The sequence below is a fragment of the Triticum aestivum genome, chromosome 6B, assembly GCF_018294505.1.
Source record: "Triticum aestivum cultivar Chinese Spring chromosome 6B, IWGSC CS RefSeq v2.1, whole genome shotgun sequence".
NCBI lineage: Eukaryota > Viridiplantae > Streptophyta > Magnoliopsida > Poales > Poaceae > Triticum > Triticum aestivum.
In genome coordinates this window covers 656,497,402-656,518,071 of record NC_057810.1, presented here as the reverse complement: position 1 = coordinate 656,518,071, position 20,670 = coordinate 656,497,402, and the positions used below count along the sequence as shown (strand labels likewise).

Genomic DNA, 20,670 nt, shown 5'->3' with positions numbered 1-20,670 from the left:
AATTTTCAGAGTAGTTTTTGTTGCCTTTGTGTAACCCTGATAGCAACTTCTTGAAAGGTTCAGATGTGTGGCAAAGGATTTCAATTTTCCTGTTTACACAAAGGAAACTCAAGGAAGGTTCAGATTTCTCATGCTTGGTTCTGTGCTCTCAGGGTTACATAGACAAAAATGCCTCCTATTTACACAAAGGCAACTCGAGGAAGGTCCAGATTTCTCATGACTGCTTCTTCGGCATTTCATGCCTGTACCATCTTATTAGAAAATGTAGTTTGTTTTATAGCTGATGATGCTTGATGCTTTTATCGATCACTAAATGCTCAGTTCTAGCTCATAAACTACATGGCAAAAGCTAATTCCGATGGGTCTGATGCAAATAATTTTCATCTTTGGACATGCCTTTAGTTGATTATTTAATCCTTTTATAAGAATCTATTTAGTTTTGTATTGTTGCAGTTTCATTATATATCCACTTACCAATGCATCTAAAGATTCAACAATGTAGAATCCAACACCAGTCTTGGGACTACAAATTATTTCTTCATTCCTCCGTGTTGCACTGTAGGTGATAAGGGGTTGAGGTCGTATGTTCGTCGTGTCATCAATACACATCACTTTCCTTTTCGTTTTCCCTTTTTCTGTTCTTGCATTTATTTCTTCTTCACGCACCTCTCTGTCTACTGCTTTAATATGGTTCTGATTGGTGCCCTGCATATTCCAAGATATATGGATTTTGGTCGAGGCAGTCATCACATAAGTAAAATGCTATCAACCTCTCAATTTCTGAATGGATTTGTTAAATTGCCTTTCTCTTGTTGGATCACATACCTGATTTGTTTGTTGTCCTTGAAGCAAATACCATGACATGAGCTTGAAGAATTCAAAGATACAGAAGGTTGATAGAAAGAGGATACACTGATTTCAGCTGCAGACACTGAGCTGAGTCTCTCCCTAGCAGGTAACTCACCTTTCAACATATTCATTGCAGAAGCAGAAACAACGGGATACATGACCTGAATACTTGCATTCTGACATGTTTTTGCCCGTGCCTCAAATAGGAATGATGTCCATGCTGTTAACCTCTACAAGTTACCCACACTTCAGATAACCCAAGGTCTGGAACCCCAACAATTTTAGTACGTAGCAAATGTAACTTCTTCTCTAACAAAAATAATAATGAGAGGCATGTTACAGTTAGTTTTACCCTGAGAATTGATCATCATTCATGCAGATGTGTGCTTTGCAAATCGACTGACCTTTTTTGTCTTCTGTGAATAGATGTTGAATGCTAATATAAATCTGCTATATGTCTCAGCAAAAATGTGGACTTCATAATTTGTCTTTCAATGGTGCATAGTTCAATTTTGTCTTCCTAATTTATACAGTATCAGCTCATATGACGATTTATCTCATAAATAAGTATTCACTCTTACAGCACCACCATGCATGTTTTCTACACTTCTGCAGCAGTCCATCTTTCAATTTTGATTTGCATAACCATGCATATATAGTGTATTGAAGCAGCAAATGGCATTTACCATGCTGCTAAAATAAGCATCAAAATTGAAGAGTGTATTGTACCAGTGGGAGAAGTTAATGTTCCACGGAATTGCTAATCCCGTCTCGAAGGTTTAATGTTTGTTATTGACCTAAGAGAAAATGGGTTCTGCATCTCTGATGTGATGTATTTCTAACAAACAGTGGCAAAATGCACGGGTAATTACTCTTATATAGTTTGATGCTTGAAAAGTTGTAGAGTCGGCGCCTCTCTTTGAAGTGTACATGATGTAATAAGAACAAAAAATAAAGAAGCATCTTGAGTACCATGCCCAGATACAGTGTTAATGCCCACAGCTCTATTTTGTTCCATTAGAAAATACAATTATATTTTGTTACATTCAGGTAATGTTATATCATGCACGTGTGTTACATGTGTATCTCTCTACTTTGTGCTCCAGATTTGTTTCCCTACAATATGGCAGATTAATGTATATTCTTCTGAAGTCATAGTACATTCATGGTCTGTATATATGTTTGTATGCTGCCAACCTGAGTCCGGTAGGCAGCGGCTGATTTTTTCATTTGCTATCTTTATATTTTTCAAAGCAATTTAATCTCTTATCTTGCACCTGTGATGAACCTACAATCTAGAGCACAAGGAAACTATAGATAATTTGTTCTATTGCCTCTGTGAACTTGATATATATACATGTATTATTCGTGGCAACGCACGGGCACTCTACTATAGATAAGAGAGACAGAGGAGGATCAGACTGATTGGTCACTGACTGCTATTTCTGATAATGTCTGCAGTGTAGGTTGATCAGACTGTACATACACACACATACACCCTTATAGTCGGAGGATCCACGGAGAGCGATGGAGGGGAGGGCGAGGCGGCGCGCCAGCCCGTCCGGGATGCGCACCAAGGCAGTCAGGGTGGAGCCGGAGCCGCCACCGACGACCAAGAGGCATGGGCCAGGGATGAGGGCGGCGGTGGTGTACTACCTCTGCCGCAACCACCACCTAGAGCACCCACACTTCATGGAGGTGACCCTCGCCTCCCCACAAGGCCTCTACCTGCGAGGTTAGTTAGTAAGCTGCAACTGGTGCCTGATCAGTAGTTTATTGTAGGATGATGACTTACCATGAATGATTGCAATTTTTTCAGATGTGATTGGCCGGTTGGACGCCCTGAGAGGGAAGGGCATGGTGGCCAAGTATTTCTGCTCCTGCAAGAGGTACGTACATACATATACCCATCAATCTCGAGACCTGTCTGTTATCCGACAAATATTGTGTTTATTCATAAGGCAACGATGCAATGCATGAGCTACAAGACTGGATTCGTGTGGCACGATCTGTCTGTGGATGATCTGTTGCTGCTCACGCAAGGAACAAAGTACGTTCTCAAGGGCTCCGAGTTCCCATTCGACCAGTCAAAGCCTCTGCCAATGTATGAATCATGAGCAACTGTAATTTGTTCCTTTTTTGAACTGCTACTTAATCATATCCTACTGTTTCAGATCATCAGCAGAATAATGCAGTATGTGCAAAGGTTCAGCCCTGCAAGCCGGCTCGACAACAAGAGTCGCCTCGTTCTCCTGGATCATCAAACCAAGGGTGGACTTCCAAGTCTCCGTCTCCTACTCCTACAACTTACCCTACAGTTCTAGTCATCAAAGAGGAAGTACCGCCGCCACCAACAACAACAGCTCGTGATGCTGTTGTTCCAGCCATCAAAGAGCACGCGGTGCCACCGCGACTTCCCCAGCTGATCTCGCTGTCAACACCATCTGCCTCCACCATTGGAGAATGAAGGACACAAACTTTTGAATTAGACCAATTGTTTGATCGATCATTTTTGTTCTCTTGAAAACGATGTATGGTCAATTTTAGTATTCTGATGTGATTGAAGAATATAGGAGGGACAAAGAGATGTGCTATTGCCAGGACAGTTATGACTCTCCATTCAGGTATTCAGGTATGATTCTCCATGGTCGTGCTTGTCCTGTTCACCTGGAAGTTTATTGATGGGAGGGAAGCCACTTCTGCTTTGATGATTTCTTGGAAGTTCAGGTTAAAACACTTTTGCTCTTAAAGTCTGTTTATCAATTCTTTGGATAACCTATGTAACGATTGGTTTTGATTTTCATACAGCTAGGTGAATTTACAATCAGTATATACAAGTCAGGTTGTGTTGCGAGAGAATTTCATTCCCTAGAATCATTGTCATTGTTGTTGCCTGCAAGGTACTTGAAGAAAATGCCCGAGACATATTTTAAGGAGTATAATTCAGCACTAAGGCTATTATTACAATGATGGAATCTTTGTTGTGGTAGTTATGTCTCCAAATGTGTCGATCCCTATCGGCTTACTGAAGTAAACTTATTTATTTTTTCTCTGTCGATTTTTATTGGCTTACTGACAGCTTATTTATTCTTTTCGAATTTTAATTCCTTGATCTTTGCCTCTGCCCATCTCCATATCACACAGAAGGTGCTCAGTGCAATGCATCATGCAGTGATTCCATGATAGCTACAATTTTCCTGCTTGTTAGAACATGCTTGATGTACTTACACATTAACAAAAATGATCTGTAACATTCATGAAAATATTTGGGTTTGGTCCTCTACTTTTTTAGTGTTTATTTACTCATGAAGATAGCAGATGTCCCTGTTTTTAAATATAGTTATCTGTGCTTCCAGTTTGTAGAGACCAAAGTATTAACTCGCCGATGTAGGGAAAAAGAGCTCTTTTATACAGTGGATACATGGTGAGCCTTTTGAAATTGTTTTGTAGAATAATGCCCATATAAGGTCTGGTCTTTTGGGTATATAATCCTATCTTGAGATGAGCTTTGGCAGCTCACATAAGTATATAGCAGTATACAGTAGTATATTTGACAGATGATGATGATCATTGGCAGCTCACATAAGTATACAGTAACATATTTGACAGATGGGCATTGGCAACTCTTCTAAATCTGTGTTTACCATTTAACAATAAACTATGTAATTTAATCAATAGACTCACTTCAGTTGCCATGCTAACTGAAAATCTATATGTCAAATGATGCGACTGTCAAGTGGAAGTTACTTATATTTTCTTCCGTCACCTGAGAAGTTTCTTTTTAGCAAGCTTGTTTAAGTGCAGCCGAAGTGTACTCTGTTTTTTAGACGATCTCCATGTTTTCTATTGAGATCGGAGAGCAGCTGAAGTAGTGATGGGACTCTACCATTTTTAGGTTCTGAAGGCAGAGCTTCTTACAGAGTTAGTCACATTTGTTAGTTCTGTGAGTAGAAGAAATCTTGATAGCTTGTTGCTTCTGCTCAGTGTGCTTGGTGCATAAATTGATTGCTTGTGGCAAATGTTGTTTAGTGTCTTATTTCATGGTACCTGCGGCTGCTATATATTTGGAGATTTTTTTGCCGGTATTTCGAGTGCTAGGAGAGTTTCTAAACTACTGTCACGGCATCATAGATAGGATAGTGAACCAATGTGACATATGTATAACATTTCTTGTGAGATTCTTTGCAGCAAACTGCATGAGCGAGCAGTCCATTAGTATCGCGTGAAAGAGAGAGGGCGCCATGGCGAAGATGAGGTGAGCGTTATCCGGTTTTAAAGGAGAATTTAACCGCCGGATCCAGACTAGAGGCTTCCTTCGTCCGGCGTGTTCTGTTTTCTTTTTAATTTTCTGGGCTTGCTGAGCTATGCCCTCAGCAGAACCTTTGTACTTTGCCGTGAGACTTGGGTGGGTGTGTGTGGACTTGCTTCTATTTGTATGCTCTGTGGCGGTTTGCTTTATATATAAAGCGGGGCGAAAGCCTTTTTCGGTAAGGAGAAGGCCCCAGCGAGAAATGTCCTGCTAAGACGGGAACTAGCGGTAAGGCAGGAAAGAGAAGTGTGCGTCATGGGGTGGGGTTTTCGTGTTGGGACCGCATGTTGGGATAACATATGGGTTGGATTTGGGGGCATCCGGAGTATTTAGACGGTTAAATTTTGAGGAGCTCACTTAATGTCCTAACATGTTGGGACGTATGAGAGAGAAATAAGATTTGACCTTGGATATGACCATTTGTGTGATTTATTTGTATGGATTGTAGCCCGTAGTAATGCACCGGCGTTCTACTGCCGGGAGCGACAACAACCGCCGGTCTCTTCTTGGCCTTCTTAGCCGGCATCTCCTCCATCCGGATGCCCTGCGGCATGAGCCACTCTGCCACCGCCTATTACTCGACCTCCGGGAAGTTAGGTCCGTCTTCGGCCGTCCGGCATGCCACACCGCCACGTCATAGGCACGCGCAGCCTCATTGGCGGTGGGATACGTGCCGAGCCACCAACGCTGCCCGGCGTCGGAGAACTCCAGTCCGAAGTTCCCGGAGGGCTTCGCCCTCATGCCGAAGAAACCGGACTTGGCCTTCGGCGTCTTCTTCGGCGCCATCGGGGAGCGAGCGACAGCCGAGCGGAGAGCGAGGCGGCGACATGCGGCGTTGGGAAGAGGCAGTCGGAACGGGGCGGCAGCATGCAGCGCGGGGCGGAGGCGGACGGAGCGGGGCGGCGGACGGACCAGAGAGGAGGCGGACGGAACGGGCCCGGGCGGAGGATGGACCGGAGGCGGAGGCGGCTGGAGAGGAGGCGGGCGGGGTCGAAGCGGGGCGGAGGCGGCCGGAGCGGAGGCGAACGCGATGGGGCAGCGCGGCGGCAGGCGGCAGCCTAGGCGGGTTGGAATCAGTGGCGGGGGTCTGGATCTACGGCGGGGCAAGGCCTTAAAAAGTTAACATGTAACTCTTGCAAACTATTTCAAGAGCCCGTGGCAACGCACGGGCACTTTACTAGTAAATTTATTCCTTTGCAGTAGGGAAAAATTGGCTTTACGCAAAACTGTAACCATAGAGCTTTTCCACCGGCCAAATATGCATGTAGTGATAGCCTTTATTCATCATTGCTCTATGGTGTGAATTTGCTAGTACATTCAATGTATTGACCCTTTGTGGCTGCAACGTCTCATGTTGCAGGATCTTACGACGAGTAAGTGATACGTTAGGGTTACGATTTCTACTCTCAACTTTGTCGTTGGTGTTGATGGGAATCCACAACCTTGTTACTTCCTCTATTTTGGATTGAGGTAATGGTATTTACGTTACTTTATACATGTGATTTACCTCTGTTATAAATCCTTGAGTACTGTGTGTGTCAGCATACCGACCTAGGGATGACACTTAAGCACAGAGACTTGATCCATTCGGGTCGGGTCGCTACATCACTAAAATGAGCCCTATATTTTAACACACTCATCATGGTTTGCTATTGAATGTGAACTCACATTTAGGTGAGATCGTAAGATCAACCCCCAAAAAATATTTAGACATTCCAAAAAAATCTAAAATTATTTGACAACATCCATGTGAAGTATGTCTACAATTAAAAAAAATCAGCTCAAAACTCGATGTACATTTAGAGATTCAAAAAAGACAAATTCGAATGTGAATAGTAACACCTTTGGGTGAACAGTACTTTGACACTATTTACATCTGATTTTGTCTTTTTTGTTTCTATTAGTGTAAGTTGAATTAGGGGCTGAAACTTTTTGAGTTGTACAACAAACATTGATGTGTATCTACAATTTTTTTGAGAATGTTTGAACATGTGCTTTTTAAATAAATAAATCGATCTCATAGATCTCACCTAAAGTGAGATCCCACACAAGTCGCGTTGGTTGCTGCTGACATATGGTTGATGGGGTAAGAATAAGATAGCCCCACAGTGTGATCAATTTTGGATGGGCTAGGTATCAACACATCTTAGAGCAAGTATGTATTCATATAAGCAAACTGTCACCGCGGTATGGCAATCTTTTTTTTTAAGCATCAGTACAGACACAAGCGCTCATATACACGCGCATACAGTCATCCCTATGAACGCACACACGCACACCCTATCCCTATGAGCAGGTACGAAAGACTGAGCCGGCATATCATCTTGAGATTTACGAAGCCACCGTAGGCGCCTCGTCGTCGACGGGAACGTCTCCTCCCACTGAAAGCACATCGCCGGATATCCTAAAATAAATCCAGGAATAATGCGAGCACCAGGATTTGAACCCTGGTGAGTTGGGGATACCACTATCCACCTAACCATTTCAACCACAGGTTGGTTCGCCGGTACGGCAATCTTGGAGTAGTTGGCTTGATGCATCTATCCAGATTTACTATAATCGTCAGACTTTTTTTTATTGAGGCATACAATTATCTTCTGCTACATCCGGTCTCGTGGTCTGCATCGCCATTACTCGTACCAGCAAAAGAGGCCTCTCATTCTCTCACTCATGCTTCTTTTTTTTTTGCAGGTTCTCTCACTCATGCTTCAGGTCGGAATTCATCCGTCTCACCGTAGGACCCTGCAACAACTGTCCCCTCGCCCTGTCGACGTCATTTGAGATGCTATTTAGGCCAACTCCACCGAGCGATTCCAAATGGTCGTTCGTTTTGTCCGGATTCTCTTCGTTTGGGTAGGACAATGGGGTCGTGTCCGGGCCTGTTCTGGGATGCAGTGGCCGTGCGCCCAGCACGCGGATGCATCCCGGCCGCATCTTGTCCGTGTGCACATTTTTTTGCAAGTCCTTAACTTTTTTTTATCATTCATTTTTGATACATGACAATGCATCATCACATTTTGACTAATAAAGCAAGGCCAAAGAAAACAAGAACCACAAGAATACATTTAAGAAGATACCCAACTTCCATAATTGCTCCCTTGAGTTGGGTTAGGGCCTTCTCGATGCACTCATTGTTGATCTGTGAAGGAGGCTCGACGTTGCACCCTCCTTTCTTCTTCAAGCCAGAAGTCGAAGTTGTTTCCTCACACCTAGTTTCGTGCCTAGCCTCTAATCTAGCAACAGGTGCACTTGTCTCATCTACAACCTCTATGCTAGCTAAAAATGCACGAACATGTACTAAATTTTGCTCTATCAATATATCGATGTACTCTTCTTCCCAATACCAAAACTTGCATCCATTCTACACAATAAAATTTGAAGTCAACACAAGTAATCTAATCCGAGAGCACAAACCGAAGCTAAAAAGAGCACATACCCCATCGTTTAAGCACTTGATGAACACCCGCCCGGGATGTTCCGGCGTTGTAGACACGCGGCGCACGACTATCCTTGGGCAGTGGTCGCACTTAATGAGTGACAACGGTGCGCCGACGAGCTTTTGGGCAAGCACCGAGTCCGGCCGGCCACCATTCGTGTATCTGTCGACGGACCACCGACGGTGCAGATCCGAGCGGCTAGAGGATGAGCCACTGCCTGCATGTGGCCCTGCGGCCCTGCCAGGGCCTTCCGGCGAGGTGCCCGGCCAGTCCATGGCGTGGCCCGGCCTCCCACGGCCGGGCGAGCTCAAGACCGACCGGATCCGCCCCAAATCCGGTCGGCCGATGCGCAAACAAGGTGGCCGTGGTTTGGGTAGCTCGGCGGCGCCAATGGGAAGGGGCTGGGTGAGCGCGCGTCCGAGCTACACGGCTGCAATGGCAGCGGCGGCGGCGAGGGAAAGAGTGAGGAAGAGTGGAGAAAAGTGGAGCGGGGTGCGGCCGGAAGGAGGGAGGGGGGCGGATAGAAAAAGGCCCATCCTGTGCCACCGACGGGCGGGCCAGGGGAGGACACGCGCAGACGGCCGGCGCGTCCGCGTGGTGTCCGTTTCACTCCAAAAGCGGCGCAAACTTGGGCCGCGGATGGGTCGAAAGCGGACACAAAACGGACGAGAGTCCGTTCGCTCCCACGCGCTGGGCCGCCCGACTTGTCCCTTTTACCCCAAACGAACAAGGCCAGACAGGATGGGGTCGCGCGATGGAGTTGGCCTTACAGCGCCGCACTTCTCAAATTGGCCGAACGGACGTAGGACTACTAATCCGACAAAAGAGAGAAGAAAAAAGTTGACCCAAGAGACCCCTCAAAGTCTCCTTGGATGTCCGACTATCCAGCACTCCTCATATTGCCCTCATATATGGGATGGGTATAAGGTGCATTCGGGCGTGTCCGGTCAGTGGTCCTGTGTCCTCCACATAGGATTTGGCTCAAGATGAACCATCTTTCTCTTTGTTTATCCTCGGGTTAAGGTGAGGGGAGATTGTGGTCTCTCCTTTTTGCAACGGCAAAAGGAGAGATAGTGATCTCTGCTCCAACCGCGGCTCGGCTGGCTAGGCGCCGGATCCAGTGCTTTCTCCTATGGTTGTGATTTCCTTCATCCTCGTTCAGTGATTCCTCAGCAACTTCTACTTGCACTAGAGGAATACGCGCGCCTTGCCGCGCCGGGAACACACATTTGATATGCACCGGTATGGCTGCTTCATCGTTCGACAGGTCGCTTAGTTTGTTGAAAGTGCAGCCTGGAAGGCACGCATGCACACATCTAGGAGAAGCCATAATTACTGTGTATTTCACTTGTTTTCGGAAGCCAATTTATACATTCAAATATATGAAATGTCAGCTGCAATATTTTTTATGATGTATCAAAACACAACATAGTTCTGTTGTAAACACATGAAAAAGCTAAGGTAAAAGCAATAATTTCGTGACAAAAAAACATGAACCATACAATTTTTATCATCAGGGAAAAAATTAAAAATACAATAATCTTTCCTGACACACATGCTAATTAAGAATCGGCCTTTCTTATATGAGATGTTTGAAGACCAGCCATTTGTCCATTTCCATTCCGACGCATGATTCAAACTCTTGCTCTCTTTCCTTGTGATCAAACATAATTACGTATCTAAATTTTCCTTTATGGAACATTCAGGAAATGTAAATTCGTTTGCTTCTAGGTACGCCAAACATCCTCACACCAAGAGAACTATTAAATGGTCACATCAACAGCCAACAGTGCTTCTATTTACTACTCCCTCCGTCTGAAAATACTTGTCATCAAAATGGATAAAAAGAGATGTATCTAGAACTAAAATTCATTTTGATGACAAGTATTATATCAACCTACATATTATAATTAGTGTGACAAAGGAACTCTATTGCCAGCCTGCCAGAGCCCTTTCTCATCCAGAATAATGGCCAACGAAAATCTGAAAGTAACCAAGTAGCATGACAATTTTTCAACGAACTGATTGAAACATGGATATAGATTATACATACATGTACTCTGACATGCAACCTTTCAGGCTTTTCACAATTTCCTGTTCATTTTAGAGGTCGAAAGACTATTGCACTACCTAAAATTTGAAATGCAGCCGATCAATTCAACATCAATTTGTCTCTGTTTTAGTCTCATTGTATGTTTGTAGTTGACTCTCACTGTTGCATGAAAAAGGGTAGTCTATCATCTTGCACTGTAACTATATTGGACCAGGTTTTTAGATGAACTATACTGGATCCTGGCAAACAACCAATTGATAGGTATGTAGAAAAACATAACTCAGCTTCTGTTGATTTTTTTCCCGCACAAGGCACTTCTTTGTGCGGTAAGGGGCAAATCAACCCTGGGACAATTTTATGAACGTGTAATGAGTTAAAAGTAATGACTTAACAGGAAAATGTAGCCAAGAAACTCACTTGAGCCTGAAAGAATGTTCCACACTCCACAGATAGCCTAACTAAGCAATTACATATGCAATAACCATCAAGTATCTTGTTTCAGGGGAAATGGTAACTATGTATCATATGGAATCAAAAGGAAAAGAAATGTACATCTGGGCAAAAAGGAAACATGGACCAACATGACTGTCTCATGCTGGTTTGTTGATCTAGAAGTTCATTTTGTGTGAGAGGATTAGAATTTAGCTTAAATTTTTCACAAATGAAAACAATAACTCAAAGTGTAAGTACTCCCTCCGTCCGAAAATACTTGTCATCAAAATGAATAAAAGGGGATGTATCCAGATGTATTTTAGTTCTAGATACATCTTTTTTTGTCCATTTTGATGACAAGTATTTTCGGACGGAGGGAGTAGGAAGATCTGAGCAAAAGTCAACCTCTTATGGTAGACTCAATCGAAGCAATATTCACCTGGAATAAATGGATTGGTAACTGAGTTCTAAATGCAAACTATATGCGATGGTGAATATTACCTGGGAGATAAATTTTCTGGCAGGCACTTCCATAGTTTGCATTTGATAACACCAACCAATGCAGCCACTGATATATATGGTGTAGCAGTATTTAAAGGGGAGAACAGAAGAAAGGGAGTTAGAAAACAATAATGCATCACAATCTACAAATATATATATCTACTGAATTCAGCTTGCATTTAAATTCCTTGAAATCCTTGCTCTAAATTCTTACAGATGCAACAATAATCAGATCTTTCAACTTTCACAAAAGAGAAATATGATAATCAGATTTGTACTTACTTGAAAAGGCAGAGGCAGCTAGCAGACCGAGACCTACGAACAAATGGACATTTAGGCTCGATGCTTTCATGTATGCTTAGCAGTTTTTGTGCAGCAAATGACATGAGACATTTGGGTAGTGGTGGCACCACAGAAGAAAAAGATCATCTCTCATTCCTTACCCCAAGTTGGTTCAAACATGAAAGTGGTTCACATGCCAATTTAGAAATCACCCTTAGACTTTCCATGGGAAAAGGCACCACATGTCAGTTTACAAATGCAAAATAGTAACCTAATTGAACCTAAATCAGAAGCAACATTCAATTATCAAAGAAGATGTTAGAAATCACACAATGTTATAGCTTAATTGAAATTAGGGCATCTCCAGCCGTTGGCCCCCAGGAGGGGCAAAAAATCGCCCCCTGGGGGCGCACCGGCGCTAAACCGCGCACTGGGGGCGTGATGCCCCCCAGTCGCGGCGCCCACGGTTAGTCAAAAAAGTCAAATACGACGCAAAACGACTCAAATTTAACGCAAACATCGGCGAGTTCGTTCAAACTTAAACATATTTTACAAAAACAAAAAAAACTACCGTGGGCTACCCCCGCCGTCTCCCTCGCCGCCCGCCTCGCCGCCCGCCCACGCGGTTCTATATGCCGAGGAGGCTGTAGAACCGCGTGTAGTCACCGCCGTCGTCGTCGTCATCGTCGTCGTCGTCGCCGCCGTCCCCGCCTACGCCTCCGCCGTCCCTGCTGCATCCCTCCCCCGGTTGGCGCGGCGGGTTGGACGGTCCTAGGGCGGCGGCGTCGTCGTCGCTGTCGAGGACCACGACGCCGTGCACGTCCTCGCGCCCACGCTTGCGGGCGGCGATCTCCTCCAGGGCCCGGCGCTGCCGGACCGTCTCGTCGCGGAGGTAGTCCTCCCGCGCCCACCGCATGGCGTCCTCGTCGGAGAAGCCGCGCCGGGCTATCTCCTCGTACTCCGCGGGGAGGCCGGCCTCCGGCTTGGGCTCGACGAGGACGAAGCGGCCGGTGGGTGGCGGGGCGTTGGCGCCGATGCGGACGCCGGAACTGCGGGTGCGCGCGCTGACCGGCGTACCCTGGGGCTCCGGCTTGACGGGGCGGAGGCAGGGCAAGCCGCCGGACGAGGAGGAGGACCCCCCCGGTCTCCATGCGCCTCGGGGTCCAGGAGCTTCCCCGGCGGCGTGAGAAGGAAGGGGATCGGGGTACTCGAGGCGCGGCCTGTTGCCGCCCTCGATGTACTCGAGGACGGCCTCCAACGTACTCGAGGATGGCGCAGGCTGACCGGCGCGGCAGCGCGCGGCAGCTTTGGCATTGATTCGCCGCGGGAAACGAGGCGATGAGGACGATGAAGGGCCGAGAAGAGAGCCGTGTCGCTGACGCGGCGGGCCCGCGGCTTTTTCGCGCCAAAACAGTTCGCCCGGCGCCCCCAGGCGCCCCCAGCGCGCCGGGTTCGGGCTGGGTCCGCCGGCGCTGTTTTCGGCCCAAGCCGGCGAAAATCGGGCTCCTGGAGCCGCGACTGGGCCGTTTTTTCGGCGCCGGCGCGAAAAAAACGCCTGGGGAGGCCTTCCTGGGGGCGCGGCTGGAGATGCCCTTAGAACTTTCACAACTGAGGGAACCTGACTTGATCGGAGTTAAGAATATGAGATGAGCTGAACTTAAATTAGAAGTTTCACAAACAAAGATAGTCTCATTGTAGTCTAGTGGTGTACTTTGCCGACAACTTCTTTGCACAAAACTTGGCAACATATGTCAAGAACCTTGCCCTCGAAGCAATAGTTATATAGCACTATTAAAATAACGACAGGTGGAAAACATTGGGTGCAAAAAACCAAGTGATAGTGGAAGGATTCATGAGCCCAGTGGGGAATCACACAGTTACATGCTTGATATCCAGGATAACACTGGGGGCCCCAAGTAAGCTGGATATTAGCGGGGCGTAAGCCTGTTTTGAGCTGGATATTAGCGAGGTGAATATGTTAAGCTACAAAAAATGGTCAACTTCTACAGTACTACAATTGCATCAAATTAAATCAAGGCTCCGGTGATAAATGTACATAATACTGAAGTCATGCTACTTTCCGTGACAAACTGTGAAGCACTAAACCTTCATACGCTGACAAAAGCCGAATAGAGTGGTTCAATCCAACATAAGAAAAACCTTATATGCAAGTCCAAGTGACTAATATGAAGAACACAACCTCCTAAATGTTATTTGCAGTTTAATTTTACTGAATCAGTGGAAAGAGATGGAGACAAAAGAGGTAACACCGAAAGGCCTTGAATGTCCGCGCTGTTAACTAAATCTATCGAGAAAAGTACATGAATCACGTATTCATGAGACTAATCTGTTTAGCACACGAGCAGAGTCAGCTCACAAAAGCATCAGTTATTAAGTTGGAAAATTTTACACAGTGTTAACCACATCAGTTATTAGTTGGTAAAATTACCACTGTGTTAACCACATTAGATCAATATATAGAGAAGATTCTTTAAATTTTAGAAAGCTTGGGCCATAAGATCTCTGCAAACAGTAACAACAGAATGTTATGGCCAACAGTTCCATTTATTTTCTCCTAAACTGAAACTGTTTTTTATAATCAAAAGTCAATCCAGTATGTTCGGCCACTTAGCATCGCGAATCATTCATATCTCACACCATCAGCAGAACCAGGTCGCACATAGACATACATAGTACAAGGGAAAAAGTAGCCGCATGACCTGAACCGGTACATGGTCAATGGCGGAGATGCCGAGCAGATCGGAGGTCAGGGAGCGACTTGGGACCACGGGTCCGCTCGCAGGGAGGTCGGGCACCTGCGGGGCAGCCGTGCCGGAGGTTGATGTTGAGCAGTGGTGGCCTGGTGGGGATGGCATCCTGCTCGTGGCTGGCCGGATGTGAACGACGGCGAGGGGAGGCGAAGATGGCGGCTGTTAGGTGATGGGAGGCGGCAAGGGGAGGCTGGGAAGGAAGGTCGCCAGCGACGTGGGGAGGCGATGAAGTGGCCGACGTCGAGGGGACATCGTCGTCCAAGCGGGAGGGCGGCGGCGGTGATCGAAACCCTCGCTTATCTCTCGCTTGGGACGGAACGTGGGCCGGCTTCATGCGCCCATATACAACCGCCATGTTTACCCTATTTGGGCCCGAATGAAAAGCACTAACGCGAGTTCCGCCACTGTTAAACGGGCCCACGCGCCGCTCGCTAACCACGATTCACCAGATGCTCGCATTTCGTGGGAGCTTAGTAACCGTACTGATTGATCCTCCTCTACGATGAGTTCCTCTTTCGGCTTGATCTTGATGGTTTCTCTATTGGTGGTTGCGCTTGGTCCGCTCTACTCTGCTCGTCTGAGGTTGTAGTAGTTGGCGCCCGTGAGCTTCATGTCTATAATTTTACTCTTGTTTCAGGCTTGTCCCTTGTCTGATCAAAACCATTGTATGACAACCGGTTGACGAAAGTCCTCTTCTGCTCCTGAGCTCATTTGAGCTCGGGATAAACAGTAAAATCCAGAAATTATGAAAACAAATTCAAGGAATTCTGAATTAATTCTTTTATGGCAAACTTAGGCAATTGTTTTGTGTACTTGAAAAATTTCAGCATGAGATGACATTAGTGGAATTCATGGTAAAAAATAAATACCAATACTCCAAAATGCTTTCAAAAATAACATTTTTGGAGCATCGATTTTGTCTTTTGGCCACGACTTCCACGAATGTCATTTCTAGATAAATTTTTGCTAGCACACAATATATTTGTCAAAGTTCACCAAAAAAGAAGTTTTTTGAACTTTTTAGTTTTTGTTTCGAGTTTACTATTCATCAAGGCGCATTTGAGCTCGGGAGTAGAAACTCCGTGTCCAGCTGGTGATGGCTTCATTAGTTTGAACTTGTGCTGGTGGCCTTTTCGTTGGAGATAAAAGTGTGTCATGGTGCTATTCCCACTCCGGAGAGTAATTGAAGATACGCGTCAGAATGTCTTTCTAGCAGTTCACATGCGAGCTCGTCTCAGGAGGAAGAGAACACACCAAGGTGATGGAACTAATGAAAGCTGTTCAAAGGGTCTATCTCGAGGTTTGCTAGAGCTACTAATGGGTTTTACCGATGGCATTATAAATCATGTTGGGCACCACACCGTGAAAATCAGGGGGGAGATTAGTTGAGACAACACGCATCAGCATAATTGGCATGTAAATACTCCGTAGGTGTAGTGTTTTCGTCTAAGTCAAATGCGGTTCATAAAACTGGGGTTGCCTGCTTTTTAATTCAAGAAAAGAATAGCATGAACTTACTTAAAACCTGTTTTTCAACCTAACCTTAGTTTTTCTAATACCAACATCAACTAAGATTCTTACTCTTTATAATGACTAGCAAACATGCACGTGTATTGCAACGATGACCGGGGTGTGTGGAGGAGGGGGGAACCGATGAACTGTTTTCTCCATTCATCAGTTCAAAATCCGGAGATAACATTAAGATGGTTGTTGATGGAGGTGATGGCAATAGATCACCATTTGTGTAATTATCTGACTCCAAAACACTAAATCCGGAATATTCAAAAACATAGATAATGTTGAGATGATTGGTGAGGGAGATGATGGCAATGTATAAACATTTACTTGTTTACTCGATTGCAAAACACTCAAATCGAAAAATGTTGCTTATCTTAAATGCCTGTTATCAAAATCCTCAACAATGGTGTATTTAATGATGTGATCCATTTTTTTAAATAACGACAACAAATAAAGTTAAAACTCCCATATTTAGATTCTTGTGTGCAAACAAAGTGCACCTATTCAAGTTACAAAATCAGTCAATTTAGGCAGAAGAAATAATACGTTAGAAATACTAGCAAACATGACCGCACGTTGCAACGGGACGAAACAACCCTCACACTCCCTTATCCACTGAGCATGGCTAAAGACCTCACCCTCATGCCCATAACATAAGAAGCAAGACTAATACCTCATCCTCATGTCCACATCCTCCATTTCAATATAACACCAGATACATGTTTCCGCTTGTCGTCTTTGCTATCCTCGTCGTCGGTGATCGCAGTACCAGTTATCACTAACCAAGGTTGGTCAAGTCCAATAGCTGGATTGTTGAGCCGCCTTCGTGTCCGGCGAAGACCAGAGCAACAAACAATTTCTTTTTTATCATCTAGCTAATATAATAGGGAAAGCACCGCCCATAATATATGTCCGTGTCATCATGTTAATTGAGCAGTTTGTGTTAGATAGACTATGAAACCTTAGTCGGACTGCTCATGCATTTTGACGGGAGTCATTGGACCGAGCGAGACTCGACAGAGAGAAAGATTCCTTCCATATCCCTAGTTTAATAAATTGAACTAAATTTTTTGCCAGTTTTATTAATAGGTACAGATTAAAACAATTTAGCTATAATACCTCCCTATTTTTTTAAAAAAAAATCATCTTTTAAATAATATTGGCCTTTTCAAATTTAAAGTTCAAAAAAATTGTGTTTTTAAATGTTTGCAAATTCGAAAAGTAATCACAACAGTGCCTCCTAGTTTTAGAAAAAGTGTTCGTGTTTTAGAAAATACTCTGGTTTCGGAAAAACAAGAGAATATTGTTCTTTAAAAAAAAATGTTCGAGTTTAATTTTTTTAACATTTTTGCAAAAAATTCGTGTTCTAAAATATATTCACTTTTTCAAAAGAAAATCTTTTCCTCTCAATATCTGGCGCGACTATGGGCTTAATTTAAAATTCCATGCTGCTAATTTAACACCATGACGTGTTTAGTCTATTGGCTAGCATTCTGAGTACTCCCGTGTGGGCTCCTGGGTTTGATTCCTCGTGGCGCACTATTTTTTTCTTGGACATTTTCTTACCGGCGCGGGCTGTTGGTACGCTAATGTGCTAGCGCATTGCGGCTCAGAACGCCTGGAACTGATGAAAATTATGTGGGTCCCCCGTAAACGAATTTTTTCGGAGAAACAATCCTCCATTCAATATTAGGTAAAGACTTCAAACACACATGGTGAACTCTAATTTTGTACTCGTTTTCTTTAATCCATCATGATTATTTTGCACATGAAGGATGAAGGAACTTACTAAAAGCATTTAGTTTCATTTTTTTAAAGTTGATTCATCCTTTCTTCCATGAACTAAAACTGACCAGCGAGTCCTGTGCTAATTGAATCCTGCATACATGTTCGAGTTCTGCTTGTTCTTATCATACAATGTAAATGCTTAGTTCAACCACAAAGAAGCATCATCCCAGAATACTGTTTTTAAAGTGGTCCTGTAGCAAACATATGGAACTGAATTCTACCAACATATATTTCTCAGTCCTGTTTGGCTCGAAGTAATGGCCATGACATTATTAATAATGGTGTTATCTCTATCAGTTGCCTCATCATCGCTTATCTGGTATTACAATAGACCATCCGGTCCCCCTCATTTTGTGGAAAAAGTTGAGGGAGTATCGAACAATAATAAGTCTACTCAACAGAGAGTTCTGTTTAGTTATGATGCATATCCTACCTATCGCAAATAATCGCGTGGCACCCCACGCACCCCAGCTTATGGCCACAACACGCGTGGCTTGAATTTCAGACCTCCTTACGTCTGACGACGACGACGAAAACTCCATTTGCACCGTGCCGGGGCTTCCACGTTCATGGCCATGTCCGCAACCCACGACGGTCACAGATAATGTATTTTAAGCTTACGGGTTGGAAGGTGTCAAGCCCAATCTATATAAATTTATTAGGTACGTAGTACGTACAACCATAGAAGAACACACACTGCAACACTAGCTAACAAACACGAAGAGCGGCCATGGCAGAATCGGAGCACAGCACTCACGTGCTCCTCGTCTCGTACCCAGCCCAAGGCCACATCAATCCGCTCCTCCAACTAGCGAAGCGGCTCGCCGGCCACCGGGGCATCCGCTGCACCCTCGCGGTGACCCGGTCCGTTCTCGGCAACTCCGGCGGACCATCTCAGGCCGGCGCTGTCCACATCGCCGCCTTCTCGGACGGGTGCGACCGGCAGGGCTACGACGAGGTCGGCGACGTGCAGACCTTCCTGGCACGGCTCGAGTCGGTGGGCTCGTCCACGCTGGACGAGCTCCTGGGCTCCGAGTCAGTGCAGGGCCGGCCCGCGCACGCGGTCGTGTACGACGCCTTCCTGCTCTGGGCGCCGCGCGTGGCGCGGCGGCACGGGGCCAAGTGCGCGGCCTTCTTCACGCAGGCGTGCGCGGTGAACGTGGTGTACGCCCACGCGTGGGCAGGCCTCGTGGAACTCCCCGTCGACAAGGAGAACGCGCCGGCGAAGCTGCCAGGCCTGCCGACGCCGCTGTCGCCGGCCGACTTCCCTTCCTTCCTCACGGATCCGGGCAGCAGCCCCGCTTACCTGCACCTGCTGCTGCAGCAGTGCGAGGGGCTCGAGGTGGCAGACCACAGTCTCATCAACTCATTCGACGAGCTGCAGCCCGAGGAAGCCGAGTATTTGGCGTCGAGGTGGAGGGCCAAGGCGGTCGGCCCCAGCATCCCGTCGGCGTACCTCGACAACCGCATGGCTAACGACACGTCCTACGGCTTCCACCTCCACACTCCCATGGCGGCGGAGAGCAAGGCCTGGCTGGACGACAGACCGGCGCGCTCCGTGGTGTACGTCTCCTTCGGCAGCCTTGCCACGCCCGACCGTGCGCAGGTGGCCGAGGTCGCCGAGGGGCTGTACAGCAGTGGGCATCCTTTCCTGTGGGTCGTCAGGGCGTCCGAGACCTGGAAGCTTCCCGAGGGCTTCGTCGGCAAGACCAAGTCCAAGGGGTGGGGGCTCTTCGTGACATGGAGCCCCCAGCTGGAGGTGCTCGCGCACCCGGCAGTCGGGTGCTTCATCACGCACTGCAGGTGGAACTCCACGATAGAGGCCCTCGGCATCGGCGTGCCCATGGTCGCGGTGCCGCAGTGATCAGACCAGCCCACCAACGCCAAATACGTCGAGGACGTCTGGCAGGTGGGTGTGCAGGTGAAAGGGGTGGTCACCAAGGAGGAGCTAGCGAGGTGCGTCAGAGAGGTCATGGACGATGGCAAGGGCTACAGGACGAAGGCTGCAAGCTGGAGCCACAAGGCGAAGAAGGCCATGAGTGAAGATGGCAGCTCAGACCGCAACATCACCGACTTCCTTTCCAAACTTGGACTCGATCCGCACATAATTAAACACATGTCATGAATAATCTTGCTAGCTAGTTTCCCTTGTCTCTAGCATTTGTGTTTTCCTCTTTTGTATGCCATATCATGCATTTTGTGCCTTATTTCTGCCTGGCTTGTTTGTACTACACGATTCTTGCGAATCTAAGGTCACATGTTTCTTATTTTATGTTAATTATATGATGGACACAGTGTTGTTGGGCTGCGAAGTGAAACAGCTTGCACTATAAAGTAAGCTTTTCCTCCATTGAGAACCAATATATTAACCCACGGAGGCTTGATTTGCTGATCAGTACTTGCACATAACTAAGACACTTCACTTGGTCCCCAACAATCCTAGTAAGGGTGTCAACCTTACTAGCCTTGCAAGTTACAAGTATTAATGTACTTTATTTGTGTTTGAAAGTGATAATTGCAAGCAAGTAAATAAAACGATTCAAAATGTAAAGAATAGTCAAAAGGTTTCATCGAGATTGTGATTATGGAGAATAAAGGATCGAAATCCATAACTTAACAACCTTGCCCTATGGGAGCACCCTAGTCACTCTCTTGACCCATACCTCCACATCCTCCCGACATTGCCGACGTGAGGTGCTTGACAAACCAATGGTGCATGGTTGGCATCGT

At 45.9% G+C, this 20,670-nt stretch overlaps 1 pseudogene; it reads left to right on the top strand.

Moving 5' to 3' along the window:
- The first annotated feature begins 18,632 nt into the window (after positions 1 to 18,632).
- Positions 18,633 to 20,207, top strand: LOC123134733 (UDP-glucosyltransferase UGT13248-like; annotated as a pseudogene).
- The last annotated feature ends 463 nt before the right edge of the window (positions 20,208 to 20,670 follow it).